Source organism: Chiloscyllium plagiosum, unplaced genomic scaffold (assembly GCF_037043375.1).
Source record: "Chiloscyllium plagiosum isolate Xiang-an unplaced genomic scaffold, Cpla_swu_hap1 HiC_scaffold_7, whole genome shotgun sequence".
NCBI lineage: Eukaryota > Metazoa > Chordata > Chondrichthyes > Orectolobiformes > Hemiscylliidae > Chiloscyllium > Chiloscyllium plagiosum.
In genome coordinates this window covers 9,711,645-9,724,906 of record NW_028270145.1, presented here as the reverse complement: position 1 = coordinate 9,724,906, position 13,262 = coordinate 9,711,645, and the positions used below count along the sequence as shown (strand labels likewise).

At 44.3% G+C, this 13,262-nt stretch overlaps 1 protein-coding gene across 1 annotated transcript in view; it reads right to left on the bottom strand.

Moving 5' to 3' along the window:
* Positions 1-13,262, bottom strand: part of LOC122551286 (spermatogenesis-associated serine-rich protein 2-like) — a 161,906-nt gene that overhangs the window by 65,956 nt on the left and 82,688 nt on the right. The gene's annotated exons all lie outside the window — the stretch shown is intronic.

The following is a 13,262-nucleotide window of genomic DNA, read 5'->3' as shown; positions in this document are numbered from 1 at the left end:
CAAGTTTGGCCTGGTTTCAGAGGTGAGGGAATAGTTTTCTCAGACCATTTATCAACCAACTTTCTCAAATGTCCAAGTTATGGCCTCCCTGAAATTAAATGTATTGATGACCTTCCGATAAAGTGAAGAAATTTTTTGCAAGTTGAGTATTTCTATAGATGGACTACTTTTTAAAAAAAATAAATAAATCAGTTTGCCTAGGTCTTATTGACCAAAGTTTGTCCCATTTTGTTAATAGGATGAAATTTGGTTAATAAGGACATCAGAGTCTGTCCTGTATAGGGGCCGAGTAAAAATGCAACAAGAATTCAACAGACCGAAGATCATCTGACAGAAGACATTCTCCCCATCTCTATATTATAAGGAGACTTATTCTTCAACTCTGTCCCTTAGTTCTAGATCCCCCTAACAAAAGGAAAAATCCTTTCACATGCAGACTGTCAAGTGCCATCTGGATTAAATATGTTTCAATGAGTTCACCTCTCATTTTTCTAAACTCCAATAGGAAAGGCCCAACTCACTCAACTCTATCTCAGAAGATAACCTCCTCGTCTCAGGGATCAGTCAAGTGATCCTTCTCTGAACTGTTCTTCACATAGCTACATTCTTTCATTAGCAAGGAGACTAAAACTGAACACTGTACTTCAGAAGTAATTTCACTAACAGCCTGTACAATTGTAACACAAATTCTGCAAATTTACATTCAACTCTCAGTGCAATAAAAAAAATTTGATTTCTCCTCCTAATTGCTTGCTACATCTGTAGTTTATTTATGTGTGATTGAAGTACTAGAACACCCGAATCCCTTTATCCCAGAGAGTTCTGCAATCTCATTCCATTCATATAATGTTTTTTTTTCTATACTTCTAAACAAAATTCTTACAACTGTGACGGGAGGAACATTTTGAAAAAAAACGACACTACCAGTCACAGATATTTTCCTGTCTTAAGGCACATTACTAAGTCTAAAAAGGTCTGTTCTAGTTATCATTAGAAAGGATTGCTTTAAGAAGTTAATCTTAACATATTCTATGAACTCATCTTCCATGCTATCTTTTCCAATTTGGTTCATCCAATGCAGACTAAAATCATCAATGGTATTGCTGTATCATTTTTATAATCCTCCACTATTTAGAGTTAAAGAGATGTACAGCTTCGGTCCAACTCCCCCATGCCGACCAGATATCCCAACCAAATCTAATCCTATTTGTCAGCACTTGGCCCATATCCCTTTAAATCCTTCCTATTCATATGCCCATCCAGATACCCTATAGCATGGACACCAGAATTGAATGCCATATTCTAAAATTGGCCTAACCTATGTCCTGTAGCAGCAACATGAACTCCCAACTTCTGTACTCAATACTCTGACCAATAAAGGAAAGCATACCAAACACCTTCTTCACCATCCTATCAACCTGTGACCCCACTTTCAAGGAGCTATGAACCTGCACTCCAAGTTTCTTTGTTCAGCAACACTCCCAGGACCTTACCATTAAGTGTATAAGTCCTGTCCTGATTTGCCGTTCCAAATTGCAGCACCTCACATTTGCCTAAATTAAACTCCATCTGCTACTCCTTAGTCCATTGGCCCATTTGATCAGGATCCTGTTGTACAGAGGTAACCTTCTTCGCTGTCCACTACACCTCCAATTTTGATGTCAACTGCAAACATTCTTCCTGTATAGTGTGTCCTACAGTGCAGCCTCTGTTAGCAGGCCTGTAAACTACTCCCACAAGTGATTTCCTACCTTTACTACCCGAATGGTTCTGCATATGTTTTTCTGAACAAAGGTCACCTCTCGCAACAATACCAATGTTATCCTTAAAAGACAGAGCTACCTCAGCAGCTTTCCCTAGCTTCAACAGGTCTTCAAAATTTAAAAACAAACCCAGTCTTCACTGAATCTCTGATTAGTTTAAATTAATTCATTGTTTCACTCCCTCATCTTTGTGATATCCAAGGGCTTTCCTTTACCAGCATCATTCTACTATCTACTGGGAGCGGGTTCACAAAAGTAGACAGTTGTCTTATGTAGAAAGCTAGACTTCTCTTTTAGGGTACCATGCAAGATACCTTAAATACACGACTCCACTGTATAGGTCTCTTAGTGCTCCAAACCCAATGTAGGAGTTAAATCCTAAGAACAGTACCATAGCCCATTGAATATGCTCTACAAACAGACATTGCTGCCAGAGACTTTTTAAAGCAAAACATTTCTGCAATTATGAACAACGCTGTTCAAAAAGACAATAATGGGAATTATTTAACAGACCCCACATGTACTCATTGAATGATTACCATACAGAAGACAGCCATGGGGTCCACTGAATCCATGTTGGCTCTCTGCAAAAATGGTCAAAAATTTCTACCCTCTCACCTTTGCCCATGTTCCTTTAAATGTTTCTCTCCGAATTATGACTCTATTCTCTTTTGAAGGCCTTAAATGAATATTCCTTTATTATATTTTTAGGCAGTGCATTCCAGATCATAGCAATCACTGTTTAAAAAACCCACTTTTATTCATGCAGCTGTTAATTCTTTTGCCAATCAATAGTAGCACCATCCCTGAAATCCCCATCAACATCCTTCATGTTTAACATTCAACACACACTGAACATTTAACACACAGTAGTTACAGGAGAATGTCAGAGGCTAGGAATTCTGGGTGAGAAATCATTTTCCTGACTCCTCAAAGTCTCCTAATTACGATAGACAAGTATGGTGGAGTATTTTCCACTGCTTGAATATTTCAACACTGCTCAAGAAGCTTGACACTATCCAGGACAAAGCCGCCCGGTTATTGGCATCTTATCTAATACCTTCAACATTCACATAGGACGGCCCGGAGGCTTAGGGTGGCAAGGTGACTCAGTGGTTAGCACGGCTGCCTCACAGCGGCAGGCATCCGCGTTCGATTCCAGACTCGGGCGGCTGTCTGTGTGGTGTTCGCACATTCACCTCGTGTCTGTATGGGTTTCCTTTGGATGCTCTGGTTTCCTCCCACAGATTAGGTAAATTGGCCATAAATTGGCCATAATGTTCAGAGATGCCTAGGTTAGGTACATTAGTCAGGGGTAGGTATAGGGGATTGGGTCTGGATATGTTAGTCTTCGGAGGGTCAGTGTTGACCTGTTGGGCAGAAGGGCCTATTTCCGCCCTGTAGGGATTCTATTCACTGGTGCTCAGTGGCAATAGTTATATACTATCTATAAGACACACTGCCATAACTAACCGAGCTCTTTCAACAACACCTTCCAAACCCACTACTTCTACCACCTAGACAGACAGAAGAGCTGATATGTGAGAATGCCTTTACGTTCCCCTCCAAGCCACACACCATCCGGACTAAAGGACACCATTCCTTTAGTGTCCCTGTGTCAAAAACCTGAGATTCATTTCCTAATAGCACTGTGGGTTGACATACACCACTTGAATGTAGCATTTTCAGAAGGCAGCTCACCACTACCTTCTCAAGGGCTATTAGGGATTGGCAACACATGAGGCCCAGACGGTGTAACCCACATCCCATGAACAAATAATTGAAACATCACCCTAAAAATAGTGCCTTTCAAGTTTGAACCTTCCACCAATGGGGTATTTTTTCCCTATCTGTTTTTAATTCAGCCTCCTCCTGATGTAGAATTCCTCTATACAATTTCTCTCAACCTCCTATTGGCTAAGCAGAACAGCCCAACTTTTCCTGTCTGCAACTGATCTTAACTTTGAAACCATTCACATGAATCTTTTCTGCGCCCTCTCTATTTGCTTCCTTCCCAAAGTCTGCTCAGATGAGATGCATTAGTCTGGATTTTCTTCAGAGCAGTGAAGCTGCACTTTCACCACTGACCAAGCTGGGTATTGCATTGAATAAGATATGTTCCATTGCAGGCAGCGATCACTGAACCAACATAACCCCAGAGAGTGTAGCAGAGAGGATAATAACATAGATTGTTCAGAAGGGCCAGCAAGCCTAGCTCTTTGCTTTGGAGGCCTCCGATAATCATCCGGTCCAGGGTCCGCTCGGTGGAGCAGGACGAGACGTGCTCACATTTCTTCTTCCAGAAGGTGCACAAAGAGAGCTCCGTGCTCAGCAGCCTGAAGGAAGAAGATGGCTCGATAACGTCATCTCAGGCTGACGTCATGAGGATCAGTAAATCCTTCTATGCCAGTCTGTATGACGTGAAGCCGACCAACAGCACGGCCTCCCAGTCGTTCCTGTCCTCTATCACGGAGGTCCTAGACGACAGAACACGAGAGAGGTTGGACCAGCCGCTATCTCTGGACGAGCTGACCAAGGCCCTCGAGTCCTTCAAAAAGAATAAAACTCCCGGAAGCGATGTCTTACCGGTCGAGCTCTATTCCACTCTGTGGGACTTGATTGGCCAGGACCTGCTGGAGGTGTATGTCAGTATGCTTCGGGCAGGTACCATGAGTGAATCCATGAGGAAAGGCATCATCACCCTCATCTACAAGCGGAAGGGGGAGAGGGAGGAACTCAAAAATTGGAGACCAATCTCACTGTTGAACACGGATTACAAAATTCTGTCAAAGGTAATCGCCAACCGGGTCAGGTCTGCTCTGGGGTCGGTGATTCACCCTGACCAAACCTGTGCTGTGCCGGGCAGGAAGATCGCTGAGAGTCTCGCACTCCTCAGGGATACGATCGCCTACGTGCAGGACAGAGGGTTGGACACCTGCCTGATCAGCCTGGACCAGGAGAAAGCCTTTGACAGGATATCACACAGGTATATGAGAGATGTTCTCTCCAAAATGGGCTTTGGGGAGGGAATCTGCAATTGGATCAGACTGCTCTACACCAACATTGTCAGTGCAGTCTCAATCAATGGGTGGGAATCAGATAGCTTCCCAGTCAGATCTGGAGTCAGGCAGGGCTGCCCCCTCTCTCCTGCCTTGTTTGTGTGCTGCATAGAGCCATTTGCCGAGTCCATCAGGAAGGATGCGAGCCTGAGAGGGGTGACTATTCCTGGCAGCGGGGGCCTGCAGGTTAAGGCCTCCCTGTACATGGATGACGTCGCCATTTTCTGCTCGGATCCGCTGTCCGTGCGCAGACTCATGTGCATATGTGACCAGTTCGAACGGGCCTCAGGGGCCAAGGTAAACCGAGGCAAGAGCGAGGCCATGCTCTTCGGGAACTGGACCGACCAATCCTCGATCCCCTTCACCGTCAGGACCGACCACCTGAAGGTGCTGGGTATTTGGTTCGGAGGGGCTGGGGAGTGCGCCAAGTCTTGGGAGAAGCGTATCAGCAAAGTGAGGCAGAAACTGGGCAGATTGAAGCTACGGTTGCTCTCCATCGCGGGAAAAAACCTGGTCATCAGGTGTGAGGCACTGTCATTGCTATTATACGTGGCACAGGTCTGGCCTATTCCCAGAACCTGTGCCGCTGCAGTCACCCGGGCCATCTTCCAGTTTATATGGAGGTCAAAGATGGACCGGGTCCGAAGGGATTGGTGTACAAAGATCTGGGCAACGGGGGAAAAAATACACCCAATGCCACCCTCACCCTGATGGCCACCTTTGTGTGTGGCTGCATCAAGCTGTGCATGGATTCCCGGTACGCAAACACCAAGTGTCACTATGTACTGAGGTTCTACCTGTCCCCGGTGTTGCGAAGGATGGGCCCGGCCTCGCTGCCGCGGAACGCTCCGAGTAGTTGGACCGTTCCATATCACCTGTCCTTCGTGGAGAAGTTTATGAAGAAAAACACCTTTGACCCACAAGTCCATCAGGAAGTGGTCAGCACGTGGTGTCCTTGAGACCCGGAAAAAGGAGAGGGTGGATCCTATTGAGTGGTTCCCTGAGCAGACTGTCAAAGCCATTTGGCAGAATGCCTCATCGCCAGAACTTTCCAACAAGCACCAAGACATGGCTTGGCTGGTGGTGAGAAGGTCTCTGCTTGTGAGATCTTTTATGCACGCCCGGACTCTCAGCCGCACCGCACGCTGCCCTCGAAGTGGCTGCGGGTGGGGACGAGACTGTCACACACCTCCTTCTGGAATGTGCCTACGCAGAAGAAGTCTGGAGAGGAATGCAGTGGTGTTTGTCGAGGTTCGTCCCGAGCAGCGCCGTGACGCGGGACTCCGTGCTCTACGGCCTGTTCCCCGGGACGCACACCGAGACGAACATCAACTGTCCTGGAGGATCATCAACTCGGTGAAGGACGCTCTCTGGGTGGTCCGAAACCTGTTGATCTTCCAGCTGAAGGAGTTGACCCCGACTGAGTGTTGCAGACTGGCACATTCCAAGGTCCAGGACTACGTGTTGAGGGATGCGCTGAAGCTTGGGGCAGCTGCCGCCAAGGCGCGGTGGGGAAAGACCACTGTGTAAAGTCTGCCTGCCTAAAGAAGAACAGGGGGCCCGCACAGTCATTTGGGCTCCGCTGACGCCTCAGCTAATTATATGGGCATATGATTGAAAAATGTATTGACCTGTATAAAAATGATAAATTCTGATCTCTGTATGTACATGTTTACATATGTATGGCATGACCAACGTACAGACCATCAAATTATTTTATGAATAAAGTATATTTTTGAAATAAAAAAAACATAGATTGTTCAGATCTTGCAATTTGCAACATGTCCTCCCTACTCAAAAATATTTGTACACTAAAATGTGAAATAGTACTTGTGTGTAAATTGCTTCAATACAATATGACTCTCATAGAATCCCTATAGTGTGGAAGCAGGCCATTTGGCCCATCAAGTCCACATTGCCCCTCTTAAGACCATCCCATCCAGACCCACCTCTCCTACCTTATATAACCCTGTATTTCCCACCTAGCTTCCACATCCCTGGACACTATGGGCAATTTCACATGGCCAATCCACCTAACTTGCATGCCTTTGGACTGTGGGAGGAAACTGCAGCACCCAGAGGAAACCCACAACTAAATCAACATAAAACCTAAACTTCTAACAATTTGGGTTGCACACTAACTTTTACTGTACCCACAACCTAACTGTATATAACAGATCTGGCAAAGTAATTTGTGTGGAGAAAATGTTTTCCCTTAATACCAATATGTTTTTTTTAAAAGTCATTTGACAGAAGTAAAAAAAATAGAAATGTATTTTCTTGCTTCTTTTAAGAATTGTAATTCAACAATTTGGTTTCTTCCTCTTTCTGTCTTGCTATTTCCTTCAATTTTTATGCTACTCTCTCAACATTGCTGTGTGTCACATTGAAACTTTAACTATGACTACCAACTCTAATTAATGGTTGGGACTGAGAACAGGGAGTGTTTTGTCTCAATCAAAGACCCCGAGCCACTTTGCGATCCCAAACTTTCAGTTTGTTAACAACCTTCACTTTCTTTCTGACTTTCACTCCGGTACGTAGAAGGGATTGGATCTGCAAGAACTTTCGCCTGCTCTCCCTTTGTTAGATATCCACTTTGAAGCAAATGATCCACATGACATTCATGAAAGCACAGCTTGTCTCTTTACAACAACTCCAATCTCACCCTGGGAGTCTGAAGTGGGAAAGGGAGGCAGGACTGAAGCCAGGGCAGCAACAGGCTAGAAAAGCCAAAGGTATGAGAGGAAATATCAAAAACATTATTCACAATTAGTAACCATTTGTTGATTTTGTGGATGAGGAAATAAGCGAGTAGAGGGCGGACTTCTTGAGTAATGCCTGTGATCATCATCAACTTTACACAGAGAAGTCTCGAAGTTGAGGACAAACCAGCAAAGTTTTGAAGTAACGGATACCGAATTTTAAGAATAAGCACATTGGACCATCAATGAGGAGCCCACCAACTCATAGCAACTGCCAGATTTCAACATTGATAGAATATGTATGATGCCGGCATTTATACAGTCATAGAGTCATAGAGATGGACAGCACAGAAACAGACCCTTCAGTCCAACTCATTCATACTAACCAGATATTCTACTCTCGTCCCATTTACCAGCACTTGGCCCATATCCCACTAATCCTTTCCTATCCATATGCCCATCCAGATGCCTTTTAAGTACCAGCCTCCTACCACTTCTTCTGGCAGCTCATATCATACACGCACCACCTTCTGCATGAAAACATTGCCCCTTAGGTCTCTATTATATCTTTCCCTTCTCACCTAAATCTATGCTTTCTAGTTCTAGACTCCCCAACCCCAGGGAAAATATTTGCTCTATTTATCCTATCTATGTCCCTCATGATTTTAAGTCACCCCTCAGCCTCCGACGCTCCAGGGAAAACAGCCCCAGCCTGTTCAACCTCTCCCTATAGCTTAAATCCTCCAACTCTGGCACAGTCTTGTAAATCTTTTCTGAATCCTTTCAAGTTTCACAACATCCTTCTGATAAGAAGAGACCACAAGTGCATGCAATATTCCAAAGGTGGCCTAACCAATGTCTTGTACAGCCGCAACATTAGCTCCCAACTCCTGCACTCAATACTCTGACCAATAAAGGAAAGAATACCAAATGCCTTCTTCACTATCCTATCTACCTGTGACTCCACTTTCAAGGAGCTATGAACCTGCACTCCAAGGTCTCTTTGTTCAGCAACACTCCCTAGGACCTTACCATTAAGTGTATAAGTCCTGCTCTGATGTGCTTTTCCAAAATGTAACATCTCATATTTATTTAAATTAAACTCCATCTGCCAGTCCTCAGCCCATTAACCCATCTGATCAAGATCCCTTGTAATCTGATGTCCCTTGACATCTCCAATTTTGGTATCATCTGCAAACTTATTAACTGTATCTCCTATGTTCAGATCCAAATCGTTTTTTCCATCCTGAGTTGCTCTTGAGAAGTGATGGTGAGCTGTCTTCAGAACAGCGGCAGTCCATTTGGTGTAGGTGGATCCACAATGCTGTTAGGGAGGGAGTTCTTGTATTTTGACCCAGCTAGTGAGAAAGGTAATCCAGTTGCTTTCCATCCAATGTGTAATATAGATTTATCATAAAAATCCCTTGCGCTTGCCCTTTTTACAAAGCTCAGGATCCTGCATGCTTTATGTACCTCCCCTACTGCCTTCAATGATGTGCACAATATACCCCTAGACCCCTTCAATCCTGTACCCACTATGCAATTCCACTCTATTTTGGTTTGCTTTTCTTTGTTCTTTTTACCCCAAAAAGCACTTTGGCACCTTGTCCAAATTAGACTCCATTTGTATTCTAGACTTAGGCTCAACATTTCCCTCCATAATGTTCCTTTAGACAAAGGTAAAGGAAAGTGGGCACAGAAGGATATATCTAGGCTGCATGCTGGGATAGAAAACTAGCAGACAATCTCCTGGTTTTGTTGCCCTTTTCGTATTTCACAGAATACTTGTTTCCAGATCCTGCAGCTGCACTCCACATTTCATGTTATTTATGACAGTGATCCCTTATGAGGACCTTGTGTTGTGAACAGCTTTGTCTAATTGGCTCCATAAAAACTGAAAGCCGCCTGGAAGTGATTGCGCTGTAAAATGTTGGCAATCGGTACGGAGTTCATTGGGTTCATTTTTCCAGCAGTCATCGACTGTTGGGGCCAGGCTGGGACAGCGCTATTACTCCCCAATAAGTACAAAGTTTTATTCTCACTACAAAGATAGTATATAACCATTGCCACTGAGCACCAGTGAATAAAATCCCTACAGGGTGGAAACAGACCCTTCTGCCCAACAGGTCCACACAAAATCCCATTCACGCGTTATTTTTTTTCCTCAACAACCCTTTCTTCCCCACTCAACCACTGACGTAGAATCGCAAAGAGTGTGCAGTACAGGAACACCCCATTTTGTTCAACTCGCTCACTTCAATGGTATTGCCCCACATAAGCCTCTATTCTTTTCATTCGTTCATGGGATGTGGGCATCGATGACTAAGCCAGCATTTATTGCCCAGAGGGTTCCACACTGCTTTGGAACTGGAGTCACATGTAGGCCAGACCAAGTAAGTATGGCAGTTTCCTTCCCTAAAGGACATTAGTAAAGGAAATAACTGGCATTGTCCAACTGGCTGGGGGTATCTCCTGGACGGTTGACTGCATGACATTCTGATCATATGACCTCTTATCGAGCAATGCCTAATGACATGACTTGCAAAATAAGTTATAATGTTACCTAAGTGCGGGTATACCTATTACACATGAACTGCAGCTGTGCAGGTACATAGCTCGCCACCACCTAATATAGACCAAGGAGAGAGAGAATCAAGTTCTGGTCCAGCTCATGACACTTATAATGTTAAGGCTACCTATTTATGCCTGTGGTTTCATGCTAGCAGCCACAGAGAACATACCAAGATGGGAAATTTTAAGCCTGAAACTTTAAAGCAAGGAAGAAGGGACTCAAGGGTTGGCTGAGACAGAAGGGAAATGGGCTGATCAGAGAAATGAGAAAACCAAAGACAGAGAATCCACAGGTCAGGGAGCAGTTCACTAAAGGGAAAACTTTCATTCCACCCGAAACAAATGTGATGATTAGCAATTTTAAAAACTTTTTTCATGGAATGAGTGTGTCACGAGCCGGGCCAGAACTTACTTCTCTCTTTCTTTGGCCTTTATTAAGTGGTGGTGAGCTGCACACCTGAACAGCTGCAGCCGATGGGTGATAGGTACGCCCACAGTTAAGAAGAAAGTTCCAGGATTTGGAGCCAGTGTCACTGAAGGAACAATGATGCATTTCCAAGTCAAGATGGTGAGGGGAACACAGAGGGAGCAGCATTCCCATGTAACTGCTGCCCTTGTGTTTCTGAAAGGAGATTTGGAAGGCTCCTTTGTCTTCATTTAGAGTAATAGAATCACACAATAAAGAAAAAGCCTTCAGCCCATCATGTTTGTACCCACAAAAACTACTCTTCCTCTACACTTGACCCATAGCCTTGGATGTTATGACATTTTAAGTGCTCATTCAAGTGCCTGTAAAAGTTGTGAGGTATCCCGCTTCACCTATCCTCCCAGACAGTGAATTTCAGATTCCCAGCATTCTTTGTGTGAAAACAATTTTCCTCAAACCCTCCAAACCTCCTGTCCTCATCTTAAAATTAGGCCACCTTGTTATTGACCCTTCAACTAAGGGAAACAGTGACTTTCTATCCACTCTGCTCCTCGGAGCTTTCTAGTGTCCTGCCTTCATTGAGTACTCCTTTGCCTGTTACTTCTTCCAAAGTTTATCTGGGTTAAATTTCATCTGCCACTGATCTACCCATCTGAGCATTCTGTTTATACCTTCCTGTAACCTAAGACCTTCTTCCTCATTGTCAATCACCTGGCAAATCTTCACTCTATCTGCAAGAGACTCTGAAGGGAGATCACAGAGAGTTGGCAGAAATTTAAAAAGGAGGTCCTCAAGGGTAGTAATATCTGGATTACTCCCAGTGCTATAAGCCAGTGAGGGCAGGAATAGGAGGATAAAACAGAGGAATGCATGGCTGAGGAGCTGGTGTATGGGAGAAGGATTCACACTTTTGGATCATTGGAAAGTCTTTTGGGGGAGAAGTGACCTGTACAAAAAGGACGGATTGCACCTAAATTGGAAGGGGACTAATATACTGGCAGGGAAATTTGCTAGAACTGCTTGGGAGGATTTAAACTAGTAAGGTGGGGGGTTGGGACCCAGGGAGATAGTGAGGAAAGAGATCGATCTGAGACAGGTACAGCTGAGAACAGAAGTGAGTCAAACAGTCAGGGCAGGCAGGGACAAGGTAGGATTAATAAATTAAACTGCACTTATTTCAATGCAAGGGGCCTAACAGGGAAGGCAGATGAACTCAGGGCATGGTTAGGAACATGGGACTGGGATATCATAGCAATTACGGAAACTTGGCTCAGGGCTGGGTGGGACTGGCAGCTTAATGTTCCAGGATACAAATGCTACAGGACGGATAGAAAGGGAGGCAAGAGAGGAGGGGGAGTGGCAGCTTTGATAAGGGATAGCATTACAGCTGTGCTGAGGGACGATATTCCCGGAAATACATCCAGGGAAGTTATTTGGGTGGAACTGAGAAATAAGAAAGGGATGATCACCTTATTGGGATTGTATTATAGACCCCCAATAGTCAGAGGGAAATTGAGAAACAAACTTGTAAAGAGATCTCAGCTATCTGTGAGAATAATAGGGTAGTTATGGTAGGGGATTTTAACTTTACAAACATTGACTGGGACTGCCATAGTGTTACAGGTTTAGATGGAGAGGAATTTCTTAAGTGTGCACAAGACAATTTTCTGATTCAGTATGTGGATGTACCTACTAGAGATGGTACAAAACTTGACCTACTCTTGGGAAATAAGGCAGGGCAGGTGACTGAGGTGTCAGTGGGGGAGCCCTTTGGGGCCAGCGAACATAATTCTATTCATTTTAAAATAGCGATGGAAAAGGATAGACCAGATCTAAAAGTTGAAGTCCTAAATTGGAGAAAGGCCAATTTTGATGGTATTAGGCAAGAACTTTCGGAAGCTGATTGGAGGCAGATGTTCGCAGGTAAAGGGACAGCTGGGAAATGGGAAGCCTTCAGAAATGAGATAACAAGAATCCAGAGAAAGTATATTCCTGTCAGGATGAAAGGGAAGGCTGGTTGGTATAGGGAATGCTGGATGACTAAAGAAATTGAGGGTTTGGTTAAGAAAAAGAAGGAAGCATATGTCAGGTATAGACAGGATAGATCGAGTGAATTCTTAGAAGAGTATAAAGGAAGTAGGAGTATACTTAAGAGGGAAATCTGGAGGGCAAAACGGGGACATGAGATAGCTTTGGCAAATAGAATTAAGGAGAATCCAAAGGGTTTTTACAAATATATTAAGGACAAAAGTGTAACTAGAGAGAGAATAGGGACCCTCAAAGGTCAGCAAGGCGGCCTTTGTGTGGAGCCACAGAAAATGGGGGAGATACTAAATGAATATTTTGCATCAGTTTTTACGGTGGAAAAGGATATGGAAGATATAGACTGTAGGGAAATAGATGGTGACATCTTGCAACATGTCCAGATTACAGAGGATGAAGTGCTGGATGTCTTGAAACGGTTAAAAGTGGATAAATCCCCAGGACCTGTTCAGGTGTACCCAAGAACTCTGTGGAAAGCTAGAGAAGTGATTGCTGGGCCTCTTGCTGAGATATTTGTATCATCGATAGTCATAGGTGAGGTGCCAGAAGACTGGAAGTTGGCAAACGTGGTGGCACTGTTTAAGAAGGGCAGTAAAGACAAGCCAGGGAACTATAGACCGATGAGCCTGACCTCGGTGGTGGGCAAGTTGTTGGAGGGAATCCTGAGGGACAGGTTGTATATGTATTTGGAAAG